This window comes from Rattus norvegicus, chromosome 2 (assembly GCF_036323735.1).
Source record: "Rattus norvegicus strain BN/NHsdMcwi chromosome 2, GRCr8, whole genome shotgun sequence".
NCBI lineage: Eukaryota > Metazoa > Chordata > Mammalia > Rodentia > Muridae > Rattus > Rattus norvegicus.
The window spans coordinates 244,170,204-244,185,095 of NC_086020.1; the positions used below are offsets into that span (position 1 = coordinate 244,170,204).

The 14,892-nt window shown below is 44.0% G+C and overlaps 1 protein-coding gene across 3 annotated transcripts in view; it reads right to left on the bottom strand.

Moving 5' to 3' along the window:
- Nucleotides 1-14,892, bottom strand: part of Ak5 (adenylate kinase 5) — a 184,133-nt gene that overhangs the window by 112,964 nt on the left and 56,277 nt on the right. The window lies entirely within an intron of this gene.

Here is a 14,892-nt window from a genome sequence, read left to right on the forward strand (position 1 = left end):
TCCCTGTCAGCATGGATGGAGCTTGTGGGTGATAAAATGTGACCTGCAACCACACAGAAGAGAAGCAGACTGGAGGGTGAGGGGGTCGTGAGAGGAACCATAGAACAAAGCACAGAAAATTCCTAGGAGACAGGGGAATGGCTAGAAAGATCTCAGAAACATTGTAGGGGACAGCAAGTGAGCTGGGCTGGAGAGTATAGGGAGTCTGTGGTATATGCTGGTCCACACTGTCTTGGCAGCCTGGTAAGCGGGGCTTTTCCTGTCACAGGCTGTGGTTTCCCATGGTGTACAACTGGACTCAATGGTAGAATACCAAAGCACAAATGTCCACGCCTTCCCTGCTTCCTGGCAAACCTCAATCCAACTTTGAAGTTTTTGAAGACTAATCGTTAAAACACTCTTCATGGTTTCCCACAGGAAATTCCTTCACAAGTGATTTTAGTCTCTTCGGTGTGGTACGGAAGTTGACTTTGAGGGAGCTCCCAAAGTGCTGTCTGAGAGTCAGCAAGAAAGAACATGCTCCTGACTATGTAGATGCCTATGGTGGGAGCTGGCTTCCTTTCAGCCCTGAGATCTGAGGCCCACTTACTCATTTCTCTGCAGGGGAAGCTGTGTCACATAGCCAGGCTCACTGTTGGAGTCTCCACGGGGCTGCTGGAGAAGTGAGAACACAGAAGCTCAATGTTGCTGCTCAGGGCAGGTGTGAGCAGTTGTGAGCAGGTGTGAGCAAGTGGGAACATGTATGTGCAGGTGTGATCAGGTGTGATCAGGTGTGATCAGGTGTGAGCAAGTGGGAACAGGTATGTGCAGGTGTGATCAGGTGTGATCAGGTGTGAACAAGTGAGAACAGGTATGTCCAGGTGTGAGCTGGTGGGAATATGTGTGTGCAGGTGTGAGCAGGCGTGAGCTGGTGGGAACAGGTGTGAGCAGGTGTGAGCAGGTGGGTACAGGTGTGAGCAGGTGTGAGCAGGTGGGTACAGATGTGAGCAGGTGTGAGCAGGTGGGTACAGATGTGAGCAGGTGTGAGCAGGTGGGTACAGGTGTGAGCAGGTGGGACCAGGTGGGAACCAGCAGGCAGGATCTGTTTCTGTCTGAGTCTCTAGCTCTCAGAGTGACTCCATCCTGGGCAGTCTAGGGTGTGAAGAGGCAGGACACAAGCTGCCCAGAGAAGGGTCACTGAAGCACTGAAGCTTGTAGCAAGCAACACAGGGAAGCCTCCTGGATCCTCCCAGCATGAAACCACAGCTCACAACAAGGACAAGCTTCCTTAGGTTTTCAGGAGTGTCTGGCTGCATTCTAAACTCTCCAGCTTCTCTGTCGTTCTTGATCAGATCAGGATGAATTCATCTTCAATGCACTTACCAAGATGCCCTTTGCAGCTACACGTGTATCTACTCTCTTTTAACAGTGATAACACCAGAGGATTTCCCCCTAATTTTTTTCTTTTAGTTTTGTGCAGGTCCTCATACATAAATGTTCATATCTTTCGTTTAATGGTACTATTCACAGATAGAATGGTTGACATCTGACGGGATGATCGAAGGCAAAAACATACCAGCTACGACATATGAGGAGGAAACACTGAGTTATCCGCTTAGGAAGTTCAGGAGCTGAAAGCTTAAACCACACAGCCGTTTACCAGCATTCGAGACCCGGCACTCTCTGTCGTTGTGAATTGACGTCATGGAGGAGTACAGAGACTTGGATCTCTAGTAGAGAGAAAGAAAGCTGTCCATGTGCTAAAACCACACCGCCCTTCTTGAGGAATCTATCTGACATACGTCCGTGTTCACACATCCGTCTAACGCGGAGTGTCTAGAGTGAGGCAGATGAGCAGCGATCATCTGAAACGTCTCTGGCGCTCGCTCGCAGGGAAAAGAAAACTGCAGCAGTCACTGTTGCTAGGTCCTGTGATTTGAGTGCCTCTCAGAGGTTCCCATGTTAGGAGTGTGGGCCTCAGTGGGGTGCAATGCCCACGGGTGGGCGCGCGCGCGTGTGTGTGGGTGTGTGTATGTGTGTGTGTGTGTCCAAGGGGCTGAGGTATAACCAGCTGTGAGCCACCTGACTTGGGTGCTGGAAAAGTAAACTCTGGTCCCCTTTTCCTCTTAAGTGGATCCTTTGGGCTGAAGTACCCTGAGTTTTGTTCTCCTAAAGGAAAGCCAGTGCTGCAGACATGGTGACACATGCCTGGAATCCTCTCCTGGGGACACTGTGAGTTCGAGGCTAGCCTGGGCTACATAGCAAGACCTTACCAACAAAACGAAACAAAACAAAAAACGATACAAAACCAAAGCAAACAAACAAATCCCAAACAAGTGTGATATAAAGAAATCAGTGTGTTCAGGAACCCCCAATCACTCCAGCTCCGCTCCCCTCCACTGCATGACATTATTTTTTCTTCCCCAGTCAGACATCTTGAATTTTCCACACTTCCCACCCTTTCTCACCACCCATGTGTCTGCCCACTCCCATCTGTCTCCTGTGTCTGTCTATCCACCAAACAAGAAACGGACCATAAAATTCACCAGCTAGCCTACGACTGTCGAAAGGAACAGGCTTTTTGCAGTTTGCATCTTCCCCGTTTCTCAAACAAGCAGCCCTCGGCTCTGTTCTTAGACCCCTCAAGTCTCTCATTCTCTCCCCTTGGCTTCCTCCTCCTGACTCATTTCCTTTACCAACCCTGAGATGTTGCTCTTACTTAGAACCTCTCCGGGCAAGTCCATTCAGCTGTGATCAGGTCTCCAAAGACAGCGGTCCTTTTGTACTTGGTCCTCGAGCAAATAGCCCAGACCCTTCCAGAGGAAACCCACTCCTCTTGACTATGCTCATCACTCCCATAACCCTCTTCTTGTGCTATAAACACTCATGACTTCTAAACTCGTATAAGCCAACCTAGCGTTGTTACCAAAGTATCTGTGATACTGAGCTTGCCCAAGATCCATGCATCCGTGGTCCCACCTCTTACTTAGCTTTGGTAAATTTTGATGGACTTAATTCCTGGCAGATGTCATAAAGGGAGGAAAATAATATCGGCATTTGATTTGACAGTTTGACATACAATGAGAGCCAGTAGGTAATGGGCCTTGAAGCTGGTGAGCGATCTGGCTTTCTGAGAGTCTGACAAGCTTGGAGAACATTTCTCTGCTTTCTTGTAGCTATGGAGTTGCCAGGTTTGGCTATTTGAATAAATTTCTCCCATTTTTTACTTATTTCAACTGGCTGACTTTCTATTTTTGTTTTTTAACTTCACCATATGCAGTTTTTTTAAGCATTTTTCACTTATTTTCTTCTCTTTACCATCATCATATGCTGGACTAGAAAATTTTTGCAGAATATGATATCTTTCAAGACATGGTCTCACTATGTAACTCTGACTGGCATGTAACCAGCTCTGGAAACTACACTGGCCTTGAACTCACAGAGATCTTCCTGCCTCTGCCTCCCGAATGCTGGATTTAAGTATGTGTTCTACAATGTCTGACTTTAAAACAACTCATTCTTAATTCCACCTTTTAGATGTGTGAGTATAAGGCCTTTCCATAGTAGCGAATTAATGGTACAAAATTCTCCTCACTGTACATGCTGGTGGCAAAAGAACCTATCTTTATATAACCTGGATTACCAGAATCTGAAGCATATCTTTGGTGGCTTAATTCTTCTTTTGAGCTTGGGGAAGTTTTTTTCTGTGGAGAATGGAATCTTGCTTTTGTTTTTATATTCCCATGAGTGAAAACACTGGTTTCACTTAAGCCAGTCATTGTAAGTTATCACAGCTTCCAAAAGTAAGCCCTGCTCATTTTCCTCTCTCTCTCTCTTTTTCTTTTCTTGGGTAGAATTAGGAAACATACTATTCCACTAGAAAATCACATTACTGGGGTTGAAATTATAATTGTGTCTGTTCAATTCTTTGAAGCATGAGTCATTGCAAAGTGGAAAGGGGTTCAAGATCTGAGAACTCTCCAAGCAATTAAGCAAAATCCTACCTGCGGTCAAAGTGGTGCACCTTTGAGCTTCCCTCGTGCCTCAGCATTGGCTCAGGCGAGAAATGTGCTGGGCTTAGAACTTGTCTCGGGCATTCTCTGGATCTCCAGAGTGACTGCCAGATGGCAGGGCGATATAATTCCTAACAGATATGGGCTCTTCAACTCCCCATGATATGAGGATCAGAGCAAGCAGGAACCACATTTCTGTGTTCTTTAAGGGACCGGCAAAAGACTCAGCTTTCATAACGTGTCTTACACAGACTTTGTGAAGTAGAAGTCTTTATTGAAGAGGTTTCCAAGGGGGAAAGTAGGTTACCCCACTGGTGACACTTTGTAGGAATGAACAGGATGAAATTTGAGGATAGAAATATTGAAAACAAAGTACAGTATGACAATCGTGTTACCAAAATACAAGAGAAATACAGCATAAACATGTTAGAGTGGTTATTTCTGGATTCTAGACTCAGTTTATTTTTTTTCCTTAATTCAAATTTTTTACTTTCTCCTTATTAATCTGAATTCTTCTTTCACAACACCCATTGTGGTGGTTTGAATGAAACTGGTCCCAGTACACTCATGGTTGTTTTGTAGAACTATTTGGGGAGGATTGGGAGGTATGGCCTTGTTAGAGAATGTGTGTCACTGGGAATGGCCTTTGAGGTTTCAAAAGCCTATGCCATTTCTAGTTAGCTATTTCTCTTTCTGTTTTGTGGTTGTGTTTCAAGATGTGAACTCTCAGAACTCACCAGACCCACTTACCTGCTGCCATGCTCCCCACCAAACTGTAGACCCCAAATAAACACTTGCTTTTATAAATATCTATATATCTATGCATCTTCTATGCATCTATGTAACTAAGTATCTATGTAACTATGCATCTATGTATCTATGCATCTATCTATGTATCTATGTATCTATCTATGTATCTAAGCATGTATGTATGTATGTATGTATGTATGTATCTATCTATCTATCTATCTCTCTGTCTATCATCTATCTAATATATGATTTTGGTCATATGATGCCTTTCCATAGCAATAGAAAACTAAGACACCCAGTCACACATGAGTACACACACACACACACACACACACACACACACACACACAAATATTATTTATGTTAAAAAGGATGAATAAATATTTCACATTTGATGAATTAAAAACAGAAGTAAACACTGCATTTCCATCTTTTTTGATATTACCTTGAAAGCTGCACCTCCCACAGGCAGCGCCTGCTTGCCAAAGTAAGAAGACGGAAAATAACATGGTAGGCATCTGCCAAGACAGATTTGTGGTTGACATTTCTCCTGAGAAACGCCTCCATTAAAATAAGTAGCTGTTGGCGTTGTCTTCCGATTCAGCCATTTTGAAAAGAAATGAGTAAGTAGCTCTCAGGAAAGGATGTGCAAGTTCCACACAGAACCCAACACTTTGAATGGAGATGCCAGAGATGACCAAGCACATGAAAATTGAGAATTGATGAGCAGGCATCTGTCAGCTTCCTAAGAGGCTTGTATTGTGGGGTTGGGGATTTAGCTCAGTGGTAGAGCGCTTGCCTAGGAAGCGCAAGGCCCTGGGTTCGGTCCCCAGATCCGAAAAAAAGAACCAAAAAAAAAAAAAAAAGAGGCTTGTATTGTGCCATTGCCCATCTTGAGGTATTCAACAAACATCATTAACTTATTAACACATTGCACATAGTTTGATCAGACTCATTTCAAAGTGTTTTGGAGCATAGGTTGTAGATTCCCTCCTGGAGCATTTGCTTCAGTGACACTGAGCAAAATAGTTATGTTACCCTAATAGCTACAATGTATTTATGAGATGTGAGCGCCATATTGAATAATTCTTTTATCATTTAATTTTGTAACTACATTCCATCATCCTAATTCTCTAAGTGCTTCTGTTTACTGAGGTTAAGGACCCACACAGGTCTCTGGCCCTGGTCTGTGTATCTTGGAGTTATCTCTAACCTCTCCCACTGCCATTTTACTTAATGGCTTAAGTAGCGATCTGTCCTTGCAGTCTTTCTCCAGGCTGCAAGTTCTTTCTGTGTGTGAGAGACTCAAGCATGTTCATAGCAACCTAGATATGAACAGGTGAGGTAGAGACGCCCCCAACATTCTCATCTATTAACCCCTCAGAGAGGAAGGGAGAGGGAGTTTATGGAAGGAGGAAAAGAAAAGTCAGTACCACAGCCTCTAAAGTAGCTTCTGAGAGAGAGACTCTTACACCTGGGGATGGATTTGGTGACACTTCTTTTGAGTTGAGCTACGTTCAATTTTCTCAGTTCGTTTCATAGGAATCTCATAAAGCACCTTCCTAGACTACAGTAATAGCTCTCTCGTCAGAAATCCAATGGAGTGAAGGATGTGAAAGGGCACAGCACATGTGGTTGCCATGGTGCTAGCAATACTTTTGGCAGGTACTGGGATAATACCATCTGCATGATCAGAATGAATCGAGGTGAGGGACACCTTTGTCTGAGCCAGGTGCCCTGCTGCAGGCTCTAATTGCCCTTCCTCAACCTGCTCCTTCTCCCAATGAGGCAGGGAAGGAGTTGTCAACTAAACAGGCCAGGACTCCAAGGGCTTCAGTAACTTCAGCAAATGCCTTCCACCTCCTTCTTTCTGCCTTTGCTCTCCGAGCTTCGAGTGACCTGTTGCTTTGCCCTTTCACAGCTGATACTGTATTTCATGTGAGTGCGGTACTTTCTTTCTTAGAGTCATCATTATGTCTCCAAAACCAGAATGTGATTCGTGTAAATCTATGTTTCTCTAAGTAGATATTCTACAAAGCACCTACTGTGTGATGTACCAAGCAGTATTCTAGAAATTTAGAAAGAATGGGGGGAAAATCAACTAAAATATTTTCCCTCCTAGAGTTTTTAATTCAGGGACAGAGTAATATTGCTGAGATTTCCATTGTTTGAAGAATTACAATCAAATTTATGAAAATGTAGATTAAAGCAAAATCAAATGGATGTGAAATTTAAGACATAAAATTTGAACCAAGAGACGTAAGAATTGAAAAGAATGCAAGGTAGGCTTACACCCAGGCAGCAGTGAGAGCACTGCAGGGTGGCTCTGGGTCATGTAGCGCTCAGTGGGTCTGTGTATGACTGCACTGTGGCTCATGAACGGAGTAAGCATATACTGTGTGGGAATTGATTGGCTCTGAGCAAGGCACTGAATATTAAACCCTGAAGAAGACTGTACAAAGATAAAGATGTGGGCTGTGGCATCAACAGACGCAGTGTTAATAGCAAGGAGAACTATAAACCAGCACAATTACTGTAGAATCCAGTGTCAGTACCAAGTGTGGGACCAAAATAGATCACCTGTCCCACCAGGGTGATATCCCAGAGAAATAAGATAATTTGAGACAATTGAAGATTCTTATGTTTTCTTCTCTTACAACTAAAGCTTCACCATACTTTCAGGGGCTATGTGGGTTGGCCTACTCATATCATTTTAAGAAACTAGTCACATGATACTACTGATATCAAGTTTGAATATTTCATGAATTCAGATTAAAAGATGAAATGGATAATCAGAGGTAAACTACAAGTCATCTAACCCTGATTATGTAACCAAAAGAATCACTTTATCTAGTCTTTTGAGATAGATGGACCTTAGTAGGAAACAGCACACATCCAATTGTAAGGGATCACACCACACACTAGACATCCAGTTGTAAGGGATCACACCACACACGAGACATCCAGTTGTAAGGGATCACACCCCATGTTTGACATCCAGTTGTAAGGGATCACACCCCACACTAGTCATCCAGTTGTAAGGAACCACACCACATACTAGACATCCAGTTGTAAGGGATCACACCACACACTAGACATCCAGTTGTAAGGGATCATACCACACACTAGACATCCAGTTGTAAGGGATCACACCCCACACTACTCATCCAGTTGTAAGGGACCACACCATCTTTTGAACCTCACCCAGAATTAATTTGTTCTGAACATGTGAACTCCAACGACTTGGTGGGAAAACTAAAGAAAAAATTGTCAGTGTTTATCCAGCGATGGTGTTGTCTGCCTTTAAGATTTAAGCCTGGAGATTTGGTGTAGAGGAGACACGATCTCACAATGCACAGCACTCTCGATATTTTCAGATTAAATTTTCAGGCAGGAAACAAAAATCCATTATTTTTGTTTTTGTTTCTTTCTTGTTCCTAAATTTGACAGCAATCGTGGAAATTGTTTTGAAGCCCACACTCTGGTATTTTCTGAGAAATCTCTTCACAGTGTCCAACACCTTCAAATAACTTGTGAATTGGTAATGGTTAGAGGTCAGATCAAGAGGAAAACCAAGAATATTTTTTGAGCTCCGTGTTTAAAACGTTAGCAAAAGAGCTTATTCAACCCACATGAATGAAGTTTAAACAACTCCTGGCACACTGAGAATGTGTTCATGCCATCCCACTCATTAATTACACATCAGTGCAACACACACGTCACAGCTCTCACTGTGCCCTTCCACAGCGCTGGCTACATCCTGAAAATGACTGCCTTGCAAGCCACTGCACAGCGGCCTGCATCCCACTGTGACTCGAGTCTGCCAGGCTTCTTCCTGTGGATGCCTTCCTAAATCGAGAGCTGTTGTTGCTGTTGTTTTTATGTAGGCGCTCTAGAGTCAAAGGTCGATATTTCTATCGATCTTCTACATTGTCTAGAAGTCTCAAATGTGTGAACCCTTCAGGTGTTTTTACATTGCCGTAAAGTAAATGTCTGAATTAAGGAGGAGAGAGAAGCAATGAGAGATTAGAATGATTAATATCTAACTTTAAAGATGTTTTTCTTTCCTTCCTTGGCTGTTTAGCTCCGGTTTTTTTTTTCCTTGGTGTTAACTTATTCCCACTTTGTGTGTGTCCGTGTGTGCATGCACACACACACACACACACACACACACACACACACACACACACACACACACACACTTCTGCTCTCCACCTTGTATCTTGAGACAGGTTTCTTTTTTTTAAAATTTTTTATCAGATATATTTCTTTACTTATATTTCAAATGTTATTCCCCTTCCCAGTTTCCTGTCCATAAGCCCCCATTCCCTCCCCTCCCCCTCCCCGATATGGGTATTCCCCCTATACATTCCCCCTTACTGTTCCCCCCATATTCCCCTGCATTTAGGGTCCAACCTTGGCAGGAACAAGGGCTTTGCCTTCCATTGGTGGCCCAACAAGGCTATTCTCTGTTACATATGCAGTTGGAGCCCTGGGTCAGTCCATGTATAGTCTTTGGGTAGTGGTTTAGTCCCTGGAAGCTCTGGTTGGTTGGCATTGTTGTTCATATGGGGTGGCAAGCTCCTTCTAATTCCCCGCAAGGGGGTCCTGTTCTCAGTTCTGGGGTTTGCTGCTAGCATTGACCTCTGTATTGGACATGCTCTGTATGTGTCTCTCAGGAGAGATCTATATCCGGTCCCTTTTGGCATGCATGTTTTTTAGCATCATCCATCTTATCTAGTTTTGGTGGCTGTATATATATGGACCACATGTGTGTCAGGCTCTGAATGGCCGTTCCTTCAGTCGCTGCTCTAAACTTTGCTTCCATATCCCCTTCTATGGATATTTTTTCCCCTTTTAAGAAGGAGTGGGAGCATCTGCATTTTGGTCATCCTTCTTCTTGAGCTTCCTGTGGTCTATGGATTGCATCTTGGGTAATTCAAGCTTTTGGGCTAATATCCACTTATCAATGAATGCATACCAAGTGTGTTTTTCTGTGATGAGTTACCTCACTCAGGATGATATTTTCTAGTTCATTCCATTTGCCTATGAATTGAACCTGGAGCTCATTAATTTATCATGAAAATGGCTGCCTGCAAACCTCAGGGATCATTTTGTGGCCTCCCCAGTGCTGGGATTATAGGTGGACGTAACTATGCAGATGTCTTTCTTTTTTTCTTTCATTAATTAATTTATTTATTCACTTGACATTCCAACTGCAGTCCCCTTCTCCTCCTGGTCTCCCCTTCACACAGCCTCTCCCCTCCCCCACACCCTTCTTCTCTGAGAAGGGGGATGCCCCCCTGAGTATCTACCCACCTTGCCACATCAACGCACTACAGGACTAGGTGAATCCTCTCCCACCGAGGTCACATAAGCAGTCCAGTTAGGGGAATGGAATCCATTGGCAGGCAACAAATTCATGGAGGAACCCCTATTCTAGTTGTTGGGGGACCCCTAGTGAAAACTGAGCTGCACATTTACATCAGTGCAGGGAGCCTAGGTCCAGCCCATACTTGCTCTTTGGTTGGTAGTTTCAGTCTCTGGGAGCCTCTAAGGGTCCAGATTAGTTGACATCGTTGGTCTTCTTGTGGAGTTCCCAACCCCTTCAGGTCCCTCAATCCTTCCCCCGCAACTCCTTCACAAAACTGTCTAATGTTTGGTTGTGACTCTCTAACCCTAAGTAATAGTAATAAAACCTACATTGTATTGGTATAGAAACAGACAGGCTGATCAATGGAATCAAATAGAAGACCCAGAAATAAACCCACATACCTATGAACACTTGAGTTTTGACGAAGAAGCCAAAACCAAATGATGAAAAAAGAAAGCATCTTCAACAAATGGTGCTGGCCTAACTGGATGTCTGCATGTAGAAGAATGTAAATAGATAATAGATCCATATTCATCACTTTTCTCAAAACTCAAGTCACAGTGGAACAAAGACCTCAACATAAAACTGGATAAGCTAAACCTAATAGAAGAGAAAAAGAAGAACAGCCCCAAACACACTGAACAGGAGACAACTTCCTGAACAGAACACCAACAGCCCAGGCACTCAGACCAACGATTAATAAATGGGACCTCATGAAACTACAAAGCTTTTGTAAGGCAAAGGACACTGTCAATGGGACAAAAAGGCAGCTTACGGAATAGGAAAAGATCTTCACCAAACCTACATCTGAGAGAGGGCTAATATCTAAAATATATAAATAACCAAACAACCCAATAGACCAATTTAAAAAATGGGGGCACAGAGCTAAACAGAGAATTCTCAACAGAGGAACCTCTAATGGCCAAGAAACACTTAAAGCAATTTTCGATGTCCTTGCCATCAGGTAAATGCAAATCAAAGCAATCCTGAGATTCCATTAGAATGGCTAAGATCAAAAACTCAACTGACAGCAGGTGCTGGTGAGGACATAAAACCAACGGTTTTTGACATGCATTTTGGAGATCCAAATTCAGGTCTTCACACTTACGCAGCAAACACTTTACCAAGGTAGGCGTCTCCCTCAAGCTCACTTTTAACCCTGAACATGGCGGTGAGTTCAGCTCTTCATTATGAACTTCAGGTTCTCGGTTGCTTCTTACCATGAGCCTTACTCTGGTGTGTTTGGGTTCACCCAATCCATGAGGCTGACACGGATGCGGCAGGTGCAGTTCATGCCATCCCAGAGCACTTTGTCTCTGAGTTCACTGCAACGAGGACAGATACCTCAAGGCCACTCATTGCTTTCCTCTCCCCCATTCCTACATGGGCTTCTGGAGATTTGCCTGCATAGACTCCTGCCTTCAGAGCGTCAGGTTTAAGTGGGGGAGGCATCTTCCTCCTTGAGGCTATGCCTAAGAAACATCTGGAGGCCAGCCAGATGAGGGTCATGGTAGCTGATGAAGAAGACATTCAGGGAGAAGACAGTCAGTAGTAGGTGTTCTGAATGGTGAAGGCAGGATTAGTAGGCAGAAGCGCCATCACGGGGAGTGACATATGGAGTAGGCTAGGTGGGTTTATTGTGCAGATTAGGGGTTATCTGTCTGCTGTACTCCCTGCTACCCTGACCATTTTAGTAGGAACCACTTTAGTAGGCCATAGAGAGTCCCCAGGAATTACCTCATGTGGCTGAGTGACTGAAAGAGCGAAGCTTTGTATGACAGGTGCAACACTTGATACAGTGTTTGAGCTCTTCCCTTCTTCCAGAACTAAACTTCTTATTTTGCGATAAAGAGGATACTTTGAAGTAACCGAAAAGAGATACAAAGGCTAAAGATTTCATGGACAACAAAGCCAGTCAAAATTCCTAAGGGACAATACATATGAAAACACAGGGAAACCTTATTTGAACTATGTTTCTTGTAACTGGAGACAGTAAACGAAAACGAATGGAAAACTTGTGGCAAATAGTCAACCACCTTATGTAACTGGGGGCTTCCTGCAGGCCATGGCGGCCACCCAACTGAGCAACTGACTGAATATTTTCATCCTTGCATTTCTCTATGTGTCCTGGAAGGCCTTTTTCTCCAGCTTCCTCACTGGCAGCTTCCAAGCACCTCCTGTTGGAGATGTCCAGTTCATGAGCCACTGTTTGAGCAAATGAACTCATTAAAGCTCTCACTGTGCCTGAGTTTAACCCCTCAGACACCGTTAGTGCTTCTCCTTCATCTCCATCTTGGGCCACATGAATACCACGTTCTCAGAATCTTTTTATCCAACTGTTTCCAAGGTAAGTATATGTCACAGATTTAACAAGTAAGTATTTGTTGTGGTTCTTATCTTTTTTTACTTACTTAAAGAATATTAGCTCAACAAGCATTGAGTCACAAAAGCGTTGTAAGAAAGTCTACTTAGTCTCCCTCTCCTATCCCTAGCACAATGTTCCTGACATAACAGAACTAATATTTGATTTTGGCAGCTCCTGAAAACAGAGACCAAACCCAAACCCCATAGGAATAGAAGGAGCTGAGATAAAGTTTGAGGGATAGTGACTCTAGTCAATTAGGCTACAGCAATCTAGAGAAAAACCAGATCCAGAGAAATAAACAAGGGAACCCAAAAGGTGGATAGGAGCTCAAAAGACATGACCAGAGACTTCTCCACGATATAATACGGTCAATATATGACGAATATAATGAAAAGAAAAAATATGAAAAGCTGTAATGAAAAAAGACGTGGAATGTTCCCTGCCACACCTGGGATACAGGAGTGTTGGAAGCACTCTTTCCCACAGAACACAGTTCTCTGTTAACAGTTAGAGCCAGCAGGCTGTAGCTCTCCCCCGACAGAGAGGTAGGCCTTGTGTTACAAGCCACCACTCCAGGTCAGGCCTTACCAAATCCACCTGGAATCTTCTGTACTCCCTGTCACACACCCAGTTACTAGCTTTTGACTTCCAGTTCCGTCATGTGCTTACTCGGGGCTCAAAGCTGGTCCACCACAGATGACCTTCCACCTCAACCTAATAGTCAATCCTTTTGGTGCCTCCCTCATTGGCCACAGCACATTTATTCCCGATCGCTGTAGTCCCCATCACTCTGTCCTATCCGGCTCCCACCCATGCCTGCTTCATAGCCACTCCTTCTCATTCTGAGCTCTGCTTTCTCTGTTTTCCGTAGAGGAATTCCACCATAGCCCTCCACTCGGCTGGCCCTTCTGGGTCATGCATGTGTTCTGTCCTGGGCTAGCTTCAGGTTGTTACGTCTAGTATCTGTGGCACACTCTATGAGGATAGCTCATGGCCATACCCCATCTTCGAGGTTTGGAGGTGTTTCCCTGAATATCAAACCTGGCCTTGCATATATTATGCAAATGCTTTATCGCTGAGCTATAATAACTCTGCCCTTGCCACACAACATTTGTGATTCTAAAAGTCCCAACTGGGAAAGCCTTACTGTCAGGCTTCTCGATGAATAGTTGTTGAACAAAGCGGGACCACTGTTGCCTGGTGAGGTCACCAGGATAGCACAGGTCCTCAATAGACCTGAAAGAATAACTCCGAAGAGATGCTAATCACAGGGAAGATAAAAGCGAGGTCCTCAGCAGAGCAGAAGAGCATGTTTCCCACAATAGACCAAAGGTTTCTGAATGACAGACGTCCCCCATGTGCTCAAGTATTTGAACAATTGCTCTCCAGCTGAGGATGCTGTTTGGAGAGAATCAGAGGTGTGGCCTTACTGGAGGAAGTACAGCACTGGGCTTTGAGGTCATTTAGCCTTATACATCTTCTAGTTGGCTTTCTGCTTTGTGTTTGTGGCTAAGATGTGATTTCTCAACTTCCTGTTCCTATAGCCTTGCCTGCCTCTTGCTGCCGTGTTTCCTGGTCATGATAGACTCTTATCCCTCAGGAGCTGTGATGGTTTGAATATGCTTACCCAGGGAGTGGCAATATTTGGAGGTGTGACCTTGTTGGAATAGGTGTGTCATTGTGGGCATGGGCTATAAGGTCCTTATGCTAGCTGCCTGGAAGTCAGTCTCCTCCTAGCAGCCTCCAGATGAAGATGTAGAACTCTCAGCTTCTCCTGCACCATTCCTGCCTGGATGCTGCCATGTTTCCACCTCGATGATAATGGACTGAACCTCTGAACCTGTAAGCCAGCCCCAATTAAATGTCGTCCTTATAAGAGCTGCTTTGGTCATGGTGTCTGTTCGCAGCAGTAAAACCCTAACTAGGACAGGAGTCATAAACCCAAACAAACCCTTTCTTCCATAAGTTGCTTTTAGTCACTTAGTATGTTTTATCAGAGCAATAGAAAAGTAACCAATAGTTGACTTACAGCCAAGTCTGGCTGGCTTGCATGAGGTGAGAAGTCCAGCACAGAGAAATAAAGACACGAACAAGGCCCGACAACTGTTTGTTTGTTACATGTTCTTAGAGTCAGCAATTTTATAAATTACCTTCATTATTTTACAGCCATTGCCTAGCAACAATACTTGTATAAAAAACTTCCAAAGCGGTATAACAATAGAATAATTTTTCTTGTTAATTCTTTTTTGGAAAAGCCCAAGTGTAGAGATTGCCACTGAAAGATGCTCGACAAACAAATGCCGGAAGAAAGCGGATGTGAATCTGTCAGCATCCGAGTTTGTCAGTGTCCCCTGAGAACAAAGGAGAACACCTCAGTTCTTCTCCAAGGCCCGGGGCCCAGAGCCGGCAGG